At 50.2% G+C, this 13,847-nt stretch overlaps 3 non-coding genes across 3 annotated transcripts; all 3 read right to left on the bottom strand.

Moving 5' to 3' along the window:
- Window positions 1–1,028: 1,028 nt before the first annotated feature.
- LOC141168159 (U4 spliceosomal RNA) lies at window positions 1,029–1,168 on the bottom strand. The gene has a single exon (XR_012251909.1). It is a non-coding gene; the product is annotated as a U4 spliceosomal RNA (small nuclear RNA).
- Window positions 1,169–5,114: 3,946 nt separating this feature from the next.
- On the bottom strand, window positions 5,115–5,187 carry TRNAK-UUU (transfer RNA lysine (anticodon UUU)). The gene has a single exon. It is a non-coding gene; the product is annotated as a tRNA-Lys (tRNA).
- A 7,158-nt stretch (window positions 5,188–12,345) lies between these two features.
- On the bottom strand, window positions 12,346–12,418 carry TRNAK-UUU (transfer RNA lysine (anticodon UUU)). The gene has a single exon. It is a non-coding gene; the product is annotated as a tRNA-Lys (tRNA).
- Between the last annotated feature and the right edge of the window lie 1,429 nt (window positions 12,419–13,847).

Raw genomic sequence — 13,847 nt, forward strand, 5'->3', positions numbered from 1 at the left:
AATATAAAATTTAATAGTTCTGTTTCTTTTGTTCTGTAATCGTTCTCCTCCCCGAAGCCATAAACGCTACCGGGTTGGTTCCTGAACCGATACAAGTCCATTAATACCGGGCTGTATCAAACCAGAACTGGTGGCAGCATACCATCTGGGGGATTTGAGGAAGGCTGGCAGTGACGGTCGGAGGTGTGGATATATATTACTGGCGCAGCCAGGGAAATATATATATACCGCCCTCACTGCAGAGGGCCTCAAATACCCAGTGGGCTACAGGACGGCCTCTCCGGCGACCACTCGCTCTAGGTGCAGTACCTTGACTGACCTGAGAGGCGAGGGGGCGCCAGAGAGTTGTGCCTGTATTGTGGCATCACGGATTTGTGACGTGCAAGGGACAACACACCCCAGTGTCTTCCCCCGCTGGTGGCAGCTTCCTGGCACTACTTACTCTAGGTGCAGTACCTTGACTGACCTGAGAGGCATGGGGGCGCCAGAGAGCTGCACTCACCGGCCGGCAAGTTTTCCTGACACGACTGATTGCTGATATTTATTCCAAAGGGTGAAACCAAATATTAAGTTGAGGGTGCCAACAATTTTGTCCGACCCATTATTGGGGTTTTGTGTAAAATTATGTCCAATTTGCCTTTTCTTCTCTGTTTTTTTTGTGTTGTTCCAACACTCACAAAGGAAACAAACACGTGTAGAACAAAACACGGGGAATTATAATGTTCTGAGAAATACTGCAGCTTCTGGAACAATTTCAAGGGTGCTGACACTCTAGCCATACCATGACTACATGATAACACAAAAATATATAACATGACTATATGGAGAAATCTCCGGGGAAGCAGCTGACTAGATAGTAATCCTGTAATTGATCCCGCACGTTTCTTTGCTGATTCTCTTGTCCTCAGGGAAGTGAAATGTTACTTATAATTCTCAGCCCGACACATGTAACATACGGCTCCAATACAACTGTATACACGTAATTATCTCCAATAAAAGAAGTGCTTAATACTAACACCATTATTCAGTCTCCTGGGAGACTGTCAAAAATTGCCATGCTGACTGTATTACGAGCCCTCATGGCGGGGTATTGGGAAAAGTTTTCAACTAGCAATAATCACGCCTCAGATAAACCTCATGGGCTATGATACTGCCACTGCGCAAAGCTGGAGGCCATCTGTGAGGAGCTGCGGCCTCCGGATCTGGGGCTCTGTCTACACTGAGGAGAGACAAAGTCATTAGGGGGCTGTGGGAGCAAAGGATTCTGGGAGTGGATATGCTAATAACACCCCTCCCCTAAATCTGTAATGGAAGAAAGAAAAGCCCCCCAGGCTGGGGGAGGGGAGGGGGTTCATCCTCCATCTGACTGCTCTTCAATAACTGAATACCGCCATATCATCACCACATAGTAACACCAGATAGTGACTGAATACCGCCATACCATCACCACATAATAACACCAGATAGTGGCTGAATACCGCCATACCATCACCACATAACACTAAATAGTGACTGAATACCGCCATACCATCACCACATAATAACACCACAAAGTGACTGAATACCGCCATACCATCACCACATAATAACACTAAATAGTGACTGAATACCGCCATACCATCACCACATAATAACACTAAATAGTGACTGAATACTGCCATATCATCACCACATAATAACACTAAATAGTGACTGAATTCCGCCATACCATCAACACATAATAACACCAAATAGTGACTGAATACCGCCATACCATCACCACATAACACCAGATAGTGACTGAATGCCACCTAAGGCTATGTGCCCATGATGCAGAATGCTCCGGATTTTTCCTGAGCGTTTCTGCATCTCCCTGGCAGAAAAAACGCATGTGGATTGTACATGCGGATTGTACATGCTGATTGTAAAGGCGGATTGTACAGGCGGATGGTACAGGCGGATTGTACAGGCGGATGGTACAGGCGGATTGTACATGCGGATTGTACAGGCGGATTGTACATGCGGATTGTACATGCGGATTGTACATGCGGATTGTACAGGCGGATTGTACATGTGGATTGTACATGTGGATTGTGCAGGCGGATTGTGCATGCGGACTGTACATGCGGACTGTACATGCGGATCGTACATGCGGATTGTACATGTGGATTGTACATGTGTTTTTCCTGCCAGGGACATGCGGATGTGGAGCGTTCTTCACATGCATTTCCGCATGCGGGTTGTCATGCGCTTTCCAGGTGATTTTGGTCAGAGGTTTATGACCCCAAGGCTATAGGGTCTAGGAGAGGGGGAAAGACAAAAAACACGGGCGCAGGTCTAAGTGCAGATAATTTAGTACAACTCTCTTTTTTATATATTCTTTTTTAGAAGCTGATTTGCTCACCTTTGATGTAGCTTGTGGTATAGCGTATCGACCTATTAGGTCTGACTGAGATGCCTTGTCTCCTTGATGTGCAGCTATAGTCTGGAGACAACGGATCTCTCAGCCAGGAGACCGTGGAATGAAGATCAGGAAGAAATAAAAAGATTCATCCAGTCTATTCAGCGCTCCGAAACGACAGGCACCAGGTAGAAGTTTTATAGATCTTCAGAAATTTACTTAGGATAAAAATCATCACAAAACGATACATAGAACAACGCGTTTCAGCTATAGATTTATACATATGTAAAGCAGGTGCCGGAATGCAACGCACAGAGACCCAAGGCGAGAACAGTCAGAGATGATTGTAAACAGTTTTATACAACAGGTATACTGAAACAAGGGATTAGCAACAAGGGTAATGAACAGTGGTTTGAAATATCAGAAAAATACGAAATTTCTCAAAGTAAGGCGCAGTCTCTCAAAGTAAGGCGCAGCCTCTCAAAGTAAGGCGCAGTCTCTCAAAGTAAGGCGCAGTCTCTCAAAGTAAGGCGCAGTCTCTCAAAGTAAGGCGCAGTCTCTCAAAGTAAGGCGCAGTCTCTCAAAGTAAGGCGCAGTCTCTCAAAGTAAGGCGCAGTCTCTCAAAGTAAGGTGATGCCCTCAATCATGGGAGACACCACGCAAGTTCTTTAACTGTGCATTTGGCTCTAGCGGGGGTCACCGGTTATTCCCGCTTGGCCGTGAGTCTCTTCCGGATAAATTCAATTAAATCATGTTGTGCTACTTTAGCCCCAACCGTTCCTCTCCCAACCTGAGTACCTAAACCCAATTGTCCCCAGTACCGTGGGTGAACAGTGGAAGTGACTGCCCTGCTCACGTATGCAGCTACTCTGTCTCCGCTGGCATGACTTTCCTGGGGCAACCGTCTCTCAACTCCTCTCTGTTTGGCCATTGGAGGCAGTCTCTCGAGCCTTGGATAGGGGGGTCCAGGCCTCGTCTGTCGGCGGGTGACGTCGGGTTCCGCGAACTCACTCAGCACCGCGATCAGGTTCCTAGTCTCCTCAGCAGGCGCAGCACTCGGGTCACAACTGTGAGGGATCCAGAGCTCTTTTACCGGTGCCCGGCTGGAGCACCTCTCAGGCCTCTGGATTTGGCCTGTCACGCGGGGTTTCTCAGGACGCAGGGAGCACGTCTGCTCCTTTCTGCTGCTTGGCGCCAAAGAACCCTCTGGTTTGGCGCGCTGGCCTCTTATCTCCCGGAACTCCTTCCTGGAAGTCACCTGATCGGGTCCAGCATCTGAACCTGCTCTCCCTGCAACTTCCCTTGCATATTTTGGTTCCGCTTGACTGTATCTGGCCAGTAGATGGCAGTCTCGCTCCATCCTTGAAACGTCATGTTGAAGTTCTTTTACAGGCTTTCTTGCCTGTTCTACACATATATATTGCCATATCTCACATGAGGAAGGCTATTTTGTATAAATATATAGCCGAAACGCGTTGTTCTATGTATCGTTTTATGATGATTTTTATCCTAAGTAAATTTCTGAAGATCTATAATACTTCTACCTGGTGCCTGTCGTTTGGGAGCGCTGAATAGACTGGATGAATCTTTTTATTTTTTCCTGATTTCCAAGCGATTTTAGCATCACTTGGAAAGTGCTTGACAACTTGGTCACACTATATAAATCCATGCAGCCGGCGTAGATTTATATAGTGTGCCCGTAAAAGAATGGTAAAAATAAATATATACTTACCTTCTGATGACCCCCGGAGTCCTTGTCCTGCCATGACGTCACTGCAGGTCCTTTTAGTCTACCGTGAGCTGCCGGCATGCCAGGACAAGGACTCCGGCCGTCATCAGAAGGTAAGTATAATGTATATTTTTTATTTTATTATATTTTTTACAGATACTATGGTACCTGGGTCTGGATGAGAGTCTCCTCTTCTCCAAACCCGGGTACCATCCGCACATTGAACCACATGGAATCCGCATGTACAGATGCAGTGATGCAGATGTCTTGCGGTCCAATGAAAGTCAATGGCGGCGAAAACGCCACAATTCCGCAAAATAATTGGTAGTGCTGCATATTTTTCCGCAATGATAATCCGCAGTTGAATTTCCGCAGCATGTGCACAGCACATGCGGATTATCATTGGAGAACATGGCAGACCTTCTACCAAGCGGTTTTTAAGCATTTCTGCAGCGGAATTGCTGCTTGCGGAAAAGCTTAAAAAATGCATAGTGGGCACACAGCCATAGTATAACTATATCACACCAAATAGTGACTGAACACCGCCATACTATCACCACATAATAACTCCAAATAGTGACTGAATACCGCCATACCATCACCACATAATAACTCCAAATAGTGACTGAATACCGCCATACCATCACCACATAATAACTCCAAATAGTGACTGAATACCGCCATACCATCACCACATAATAACTCCAAATAGTGACTGAATACCGCCATACCATCACCACATAATAACTCCAAATAGTGACTGAATACCGCCATACCATCACCACATAATAACTCCAAATAGTGACTGAATACCGCCATACCATCACCACATAATAGCAATTTCTAGGGTCGGCTTCTTCAGCTATTTATACATTCCTTAAAGCGACAATGTAACAAACAGTACATGTGACCTTATCCTCCATACTGTGCCTGAGTTCACAAATCTGTATCTGTCCCACGAAATATTGTTTGAATATTCTTTAATTAAACTTTATTAAAAGCTTCCCCCCGAACAGGGACTTGAACCCTGGACCCTCAGATTAAAAGTCTGATGCTCTACCGACTGAGCTATCCGGGCTTCTGTACATGATCACTGACACAATGACTTTCTCCTGTATTGTCGGCCGTCTGCTCCTCCTTTCTGGTTACAGACTATCACCACTCACCACTATACGTTCTGTCCATTGGTTTCTACGTCCTGGAAGGGAACCGTCTCTTCTGTATTCCAGACCTGTCCAGCAATGCAGAGATGATCCCATAAGAGGCAACGATTGAATTGGGGAGAGGACGTCATCAGGGACTTGTAATGACTTGTGGATGGGACAGGATGATATCAGGGACTTATAATAAACTGGAGAGTGAGGTCGGACGCTATCAGGGACTTGTAATGACTTGGGGGTAGGGGAGGATGATATTAGAGACTTATAATAAACTGGAGAGTGAGGACGGACGCTAGTGTAGCACCCAGAGGGTTCGGTCGCTACAGAGGTATTGCATCTCACCCAGATGTGCGATATCTCACTCTCAGGTAAGGATGGAGTATGGCTCAGGACCCTGACACCTGCATGCATTACACCACATTTCCGGGGAACAGGGCGACAATGCTCCCACGGGAGAGCACAATTGTCCCTGATCCCTGGCAGGAGTGGGGAGGGGTCACCTAGGAAAGGGGGAACCCAGTGGTGTGTGGATGGAGAGTGCAGATCTTGGGTGCACTGAGTAGGAGTATAAAGAGGGGAGCCATCTTAGGAAGTGTGTTCAGTCAGAGGGGAGAAGTGAAAGAGCAGGGCTCTGTGGAGCTCTGCTCCAGGAGGCGAGCCTAGCCTGAGAGGCCCAAGACTGAGAAGAGAAAGAGCAGAGAGGAGAGGGAGCAGGAAAGGCTCCAGGAGAAGGAGTGAAGGGATCCCAGAGGTACGGGCCATGCAGCAAGCCGGCCGTACGCCCGCCGCTACCTGGAGGTAGGGGGGTCAGGCCAAGACAGGGAACCGGTTCCCTTAACTAGTGGAGGCAGAAACCACGCTCAGCTAGTCACCGGAGGCTGTGGCATTGCATGTGTCACAGCCCCTCACAGTCCACGCTAGGAAGGGACCACATAGGGTCCAGGGAACGGAACACACGTCGCCCGCCAAGACCCGAGGCAGCTGGACAGAAGCGGTGTAAGGTGTGAGGCACGAAGAGCCAGAGAAAGGACACATGAAGGGGGTCCTGATAAGTACTCCAAAGATATCTGGGAGTCGGCCGAGCCCCTCACTTGGCGAACACAGTACGACGCGGGAGATTATGACCGGCCGTAATAATCTGGATTAACAACTATGAGTAAAAACCCTGGACTGCACTGCAAAGACTCTGAGTAGTTTCTGCTGCGCCCTTGCACCACAACTCTCATCATCCACTCACGCTGCCCTGAGGCAATACTCTTCCTGTGGGGAGTCACACCATCTAGCTGCACACCTCATCAGCCTCAGCAGCCTGCCCAGCAGCGGCGGTTCCTCCTAACCGCAATCCACAGGTGGCATAGTCGGACATTTAATAATCATAAAAACCACATAAATAGACTGCCACTGGTTTGACCACTCTGAGCCACGGGACTGGGTCACCGCCACGGTGACTATGTAGCACCCTGAGGATTCGGCTGCTACAGGGGTATTGCACCTCAACCCAGAGGTGTGATATTCCACTCCCGGGTAAGGATGGAGTGTGGAACTGAGCTAGTAGGCTGCATGCACTACACACATCCCATTTCCGGGGAACAGACCGATGGTACTCCCACTAGAGAAATGTGCAGGTACGACAGTGTCTGTTCCTGGCTGGAGTGGGAGGGGGGGTGGAACATCCCATGTAGTGTAGGGGCAGATAGGGGGAGCAGCCTGGGTAAAGCTAGGAGCTCATTGGGTGCTGGTCACCTGAGCTCACACATAGAGGGAGTATATAAGGTGGGAACCATCTTAGATCAGGGTCAGTCTGTGAGACGTCAGTCAGTCAGTCTGTCAGAGTGTAACCTGAGAAGCAGAGCAGAGGAGAAGAGAGAGAGACCCAGAGGCGCAGAGGGGACCCCAAGAGCCCATAAGAGAGCTAATAGGGTGAAGGGTCGGCAACAGGGTACCGGATCCCAAGCTGGCAGAGGCTACAGCACACCTTAGCCAGGAACCGGAGGTCGTGGGCAGGATCTGCCACGATCACCCACTAAATCCACCTGGAAGGCAGACCAAGAATAGGGTCAGGGAGCCCAGAGGAGGCTTGACCAACAAGAGGCCCGAGGGAGCCGGACTTAGGTGGATCCCTGGTGGGAACGGCCAGAAGAAGGGAGAGACAGAAAGGAGCTCAGGACCACACTCCGGAGTTGCCTGGGAGTTGACCGAGTCCAGGACCTGGTGGACGCAGCACGGCTTGGGTGGTCACTGCTGTACACAGTGACCCGAGCAACACCAGTAAGTAAAACCCTGGAACTGCATTTTATGCCTCTGAGTCTCCTTGCTGCATCTTCACAACCACCATCCTCCACGGCTGACCCCCTGAGGCTATACCCCTCCCGTTGGGGGTTATACTACCTAAGCTGCACTCACATGATCAGCCTCAGTGGACCCTGCTGCAGCGGCGGCCGTATTGACCGCAAATCAACGGGTGGCGTAGTCGTCACAAAAGAACATCTAGTAACATCATAAGGACTGCCACACACTGAGCTTGACACCCTGGGCACGGACCGGGTCACAGCCACTCGGAGACTACAACCCCCATCTGATCCGGCTCCGGGTATCCCCAACAACACTGGCCCAGGGGGCGCGTCAACTTTGGCGTAGTCGGCAGGATAACGTGCCCGCAACAACCGGGTACTGCGTGCCTGAAGAAAAGTTCACCGTTACCTCAAAAACAAGTCTCCTGCCGGTTCCGGAGGGTCCCCGCCAACGGACCCCATCACAGGTCGTTTCCTGCCGGTTGTCCGCCATTTGCAGCTTTTTCCCGCCATCCATGGAGTTTCCCGCCACTGGGAGACGATTCCCGCCATTTCCGAAGATTTCCCGCCTTGGAAGAGCGGACGCCATTATGGGCGTGCCAGAGGGTGGCAAAAGGCCACCTCCCATCGTGGGCCAGGTCGAAGAATGACGCCAAAAGTGGAAACCGCCCCCACCAGCAGAGACTGTGATGATTGATATGTCCATCAGCGTGAGAGAACTGCCCCTGGAACTGGCAATCACAAAGTTGCCCCAGGACCGCCCTCGGGATGGGCGTAGACAGAACAAGAGAACGAAGATGGGTGCAGCCTGGAGGAGTCTGGAGAGAGCGCACCCGGAGACAAGAAGTCTGGAGAGGAGTCCAGAGAGAGCCTACCCGGAGATGGAGAGAGAGTCAGGCAGCACCGACCCAGTGGTCAGGAGCCTGCTACAAGCCACAACCCCACTAGGCCTAGTGGAGGTCCTGGCACAGCTCCCCCGAGACCGGGAATGTGCACAGACTGCGCTGGAGGGCCTCGCACGGAGGATGACCCGGGTGCAGCGGGAGACGTTGGCGGAGTGGAGCCGAGAGATGGCCCAGCAGACCGGAACCCGTCAGCGGAGCACGCCGCCTGAGACGAGGAGACAGACCGCCTCTGAGGATGGCGCAGGAGGAATGAAGGCAGGAGACGGCGCCGAGAAGGGAGCTGAACGGACGGAGGCAGGTAAAGGGGACGTCTCTACCCCGAACCGGGAAACCGCGTGCCTGCCCCAGCTCCCCGTCGCAGAGCCCGAAATTCCCCCTGCCGTGCCCGTCGCTGCATCGTCACCGCCGCCGACTAGGCCTCAACCGGAAACCGCGGCCGCAACCCCTGTGACGTCACACGCCTCGACCTCGAGCGTGGCAAAGCAGGAAATACCACCGGCCTGGTCGCAAGGCCTAGTACCTCCGGGCGCCGCAATACCAACAGCGCCCCCTACCTCCGCGGAGCCACCGGCCTGGTCGCAGGGCCGAGAAAACCCAGGGCGCCGCCGTTCTTACGGTGCCCTTTGCCTTTAGGGTGCCCCAAGCCTGGTCGCAAGGCCTGGTCGACCCGGGCGCCGCTACCATCAACGCGCCCTCAACATCTACAGTGCCGCACCTGGGTGAAAATCTATTTGCCCAGCATACGTGCCCGGATGGGCAGCCCTTTGTATGGCCCCAGGAGTATATTCAGCTGGAACTCCAGAGAGCAAGGCCCATGTGCGAACCCCTGATTCCGGCTCCGAAGCCCGTAAAGAGGACCTCGCCCCCACTGGAGGAGATCCAGTTCGAGTGGGACCCCACTGGAGAAGACCTCATGGGGTTCACTCAGGAGACTCGGGCGGCCGCAGCGGAGCGTGCAGAGTGCTGCCGCCAGCAGCTCGAGGTCTTCGAGAGGGAGCGGAGAGAGAGGCGGGTCCGGGAACAGCAGATGCAGATAAGGAGCGCGGAGCAGAAGAGCCGGACCAGGAGGAATCCCCGTGCAGCTCATGGTCCCCCTTCCACCGGGACTGTGATAAAATTCAACATGCAGCATGGGTGTGGCTTCATTAGAGACCATCATACCCCCGGCGACGTCTTTGTGACCCGCAGAGACGTAGAAAGCCATCTGCCGGAGGGACACAGAGGTCGTGACCTGTATGTAGGGGACGAGGTCACCTTCACCCGGCACAAGTGTGCCAAAGGACCCTACGCCCTCCATGTGCATCGCCTGACGGAGGAGGAGCTGCGGTGTGAGGAGGAGCAAGAGGACCCGGACGGGTCTGAAACTGAAACCAACCAACAAGAAAGAGCAGGAGGACGCCGTCGTTGAAGTACGGTAGAGAGAGACTGTACATAGTTACCCGTCAGGGTATAAGAACTGTTCTAGTTAAAATATAGTCCCCGTTGGGACCAGCCAATTGAACTGATGCCCGTGTGTCCCTAATTCCTAATACCTGGCCGAGGACTGAGAGCGGCCATATCCCCTTGTATATAGTTGCGCTTCCTAAAGCGCCCCCTACTGGTTTTATAGGAAACTGTTTTCTTCAAGAGACTGTAGCACTTTACCCGGTCACAAGTTGCACCGTGACCGGAGGAACCAGAAACAAGAATGTTATTTATGAAAAGTTTTTATATGAAGAGTTTATTGCTGCTGATGATGTATATGATGTTTTATATGTTTTATATGTTTATGTTTATGAAAAAAAAAAATGTATGTTTTGGATGTTTATATTTTACAGCCCGAGGACGTGCTGTGATTTACCAGGGGGGAATGTAGCACCCTGAGGATTCGGCTGCTACAGGGGTATTGCACCTCAACCCAGAGGTGTGATATTCCACTCCCGGGTAAGGATGGAGTGTGGAACTGAGCTAGTAGGCTGCATGCACTACACACATCCCATTTCCGGGGAACAGACCGATGGTACTCCCACTAGAGAAATGTGCAGGTACGACAGTGTCTGTTCCTGGCTGGAGTGGGAGGGGGGGTGGAACATCCCAGTAGTGTAGGGGCAGATAGGGGGAGCAGCCTGGGTAAAGCTAGGAGCTCATTGGGTGCTGGTCACCTGAGCTCACACATAGAGGGAGTATATAAGGTGGGAACCATCTTAGATCAGGGTCAGTCTGTGAGACGTCAGTCAGTCAGTCTGTCAGAGTGTAACCTGAGAAGCAGAGCAGAGGAGAAGAGAGAGAGACCCAGAGGCGCAGAGGGGACCCCAAGAGCCCATAAGAGAGCTAATAGGGTGAAGGGTCGGCAACAGGGTACCGGATCCCAAGCTGGCAGAGGCTACAGCACACCTTAGCCAGGAACCGGAGGTCGTGGGCAGGATCTGCCACGATCACCCACTAAATCCACCTGGAAGGCAGACCAAGAATAGGGTCAGGGAGCCCAGAGGAGGCTTGACCAACAAGAGGCCCGAGGGAGCCGGACTTAGGTGGATCCCTGGTGGGAACGACCAGAAGAAGGGAGAGACAGAAAGGAGCTCAGGACCACACTCCGGAGTTGCCTGGGAGTTGACCGAGTCCAGGACCTGGTGGACGCAGCACGGCTTGGGTGGTCACTGCTGTACACAGTGACCCGAGCAACACCAGTAAGTAAAACCCTGGAACTGCATTTTATGCCTCTGAGTCTCCTTGCTGCATCTTCACAACCACCATCCTCCACGGCTGACCCCCTGAGGCTATACCCCTCCCGTTGGGGGTTATACTACCTAAGCTGCACTCACATGATCAGCCTCAGTGGACCCTGCTGCAGCGGCGGCCGTATTGACCGCAAATCAACTGGTGGCGTAGTCGACACAAAAGAACATCTAGTAACATCATAAGGACTGCCACACACTGAGCTTGACACCCTGGGCACGGACCGGGTCACAGCCACTCGGAGACTACAACCCCCATCTGATCCGGCTCCGGGTATCCCCAACAACACTGGCCCAGGGGGCGCGTCAACTACAACCCCCAGCATCCACTAAAAGGCCCAGTTCTGGGTTCCCCACACGGCCCAGGGGGCGCGTCACTATCAGGGACTTATATTGAATTGGGAGAAAAAGGAGGAGGACGTCATCATGGACTTTTAATGAATTAGTTGGTTAGAGAAGATGCTATACAGGGACTTATAATGAATTGACGTTGGGGAGGATACCCAAACGGACTCATAACGGATTGGGGTCTGGGAGTGGACACTATCAGGGATATATTATGAAATAGGGGTGGAAGAGGACACTATACAGGGAGCTGTAATGAATTGTGGGTGGGAGAGGCTGCTATCAGAGGCTTATAATGATTTCAGGGATAGGCAGGGACTTATAGTGATAAGAACTAAAAATAGTGACTGAAAACCACCATACTATAAACACATAATTGTAAATTTCCCCCAAAATGAATTGATTCTAATTCCTCTTACTGTGGTTTTGCTTTTAATTTTGATTACGGTTATACCTGGAACACATGATTAAACCAATACTCACCTAAAACTGCCATCCGGTGACCACGTTATATTGTCAAATAGTGACTGATTACTTCCATACCAAGACCATATAATAACACCAAATAGGGTCTGAATACCTTCATATAGTCCCTCTATACTGACTGTCTACAAGTTCCTACTACGTGGAATATGTAACGAGCCCTCACTTATGTTCTAGTACATTACATTATCAGTGATCGCCTGTTGTTGGCGACAAGAGAGCAGCTAAGGAGAACATGGTCACCACCCAAGACTGTCCAAAATCATTTGTCCTTCTCTAGGTCTCATTTATATCCTCATGAAATAACATTTATTGTTTTACTCTTTGTTAAAAGCTTCCGCCCAAACAGGGACTTGAACCCTGGACCCTCAGATTAAAAGTCTGATGCTCTACCGACTGAGCTATCCAGGATTCTGTACATGATCACTGACACAATGATTTTCTGCTGCAGCTGTCGGCCGTCTGCTCCTCCTTTCTGGTTACGTAGTGTCACACACACACTTTCTCCTACAGCTATCTGCTTTTCTTTCCAGTTACACAGTATCACCACCTGTGCACACATTCTGACACAAGGACTTTCTCCTGAATTATCGGCCATCTGCTCCTCTTTTCGGGTTACACACTATCACTACTTCCAACTATTCATACTGTCCATTGGTTTCCACGTTCTGGAAAAAAAAAATCACTTCTGTATTCCAGACTTGTCCAGCAATGCAGAGATAATCCCATAAGACATAACGTTTGAATTGGGGAGAGGACATCATCAGGGACTTATAATGACTTGGGCGGTGGGAGAGGATGATATCAGGGACTGGACAAAGTCACCTGTGGCAAGTTAAAGGCGTGGGCAATATGAAAATCACACCTGAAACCAGATGAAAAAAAAAAAGAGATGACGTTGACTCAATCTTTACATTGTATATCTGTGTGTGCCATACTAACCATGGAGAACAGAAAGAGGAGACGAGAACTGTCTGAGGACTTGAGGACGAAAATTGTTGAAAAATATCAACAATTTCAAGGTTACAAGTCCATCTTCAGAGATCTTGATGTTACTTTGTCCACGGTGCACAACATAATCAAGAAGTTTACAACCTATAGCACTGCAGCTAATCTCCCTGGACGTGTACGGCAGAGAAAAATTGTTGAAAGGTTGCAACGCAGGATAGTCTGAGGAAAAGTAGCCCCAAATTCAAGCTGTCCTGCAACCTGAGGGTGCATCAGTGTCAGCACGAACTATCCACCGACATTTGAATGAAATGAAACGCTATGGTGGGAGATCCAGGAGGACCCCCCCTGCTGACACAAAGACATAAAAAAGCTAGACCGAAGTTTGCCAAATTGTAAGTGAGTAAGCCAAAATCCTTCTGGGAAAGGGTTTTATGGACAGATGACAACAGGATAGAGTTTTTTGGTAAAGCACATCATTCTACTGTTTACCGAAAACAGAATGAGACCTACAAAGAAAACAACACAGCACCTAGAGTCAAATATGGTGGAGGTTCAAAGATGTTTTGGGGCTGTTTTGCTGCCTCTGGAACTGAGTGATTTACTGTGTGCAAGGTATTATGGAATCTGAGGATTACCAAAGGATTTTGGGCCACAATGTATTGCCCAGTGTCAGAAAGCTGGGATTGCATTTTAGGTCATAGGTCTTGCAGCAGGATAATGACCCCAAATATACTTCAAGAAGCACCAAGAAATGGATGGAAACAAATTGCTGGAGAGTTCTGAAGTGGCAGCAATGAGTCCGGATCTAAAACCCGTTGATCACCTGTGGAGAGATCTTAAAATTACTGTTTGGAGAAGGCACCCTTCACATATGAGAGACCTGGTGCAG

This window comes from Phyllobates terribilis, unplaced genomic scaffold (genome assembly GCF_046119375.1).
Source record: "Phyllobates terribilis strain yellow unplaced genomic scaffold, ASM4611937v1 Scaffold_11__3_contigs__length_659146591, whole genome shotgun sequence".
In the NCBI taxonomy this organism is placed as follows: domain Eukaryota; kingdom Metazoa; phylum Chordata; class Amphibia; order Anura; family Dendrobatidae; genus Phyllobates; species Phyllobates terribilis.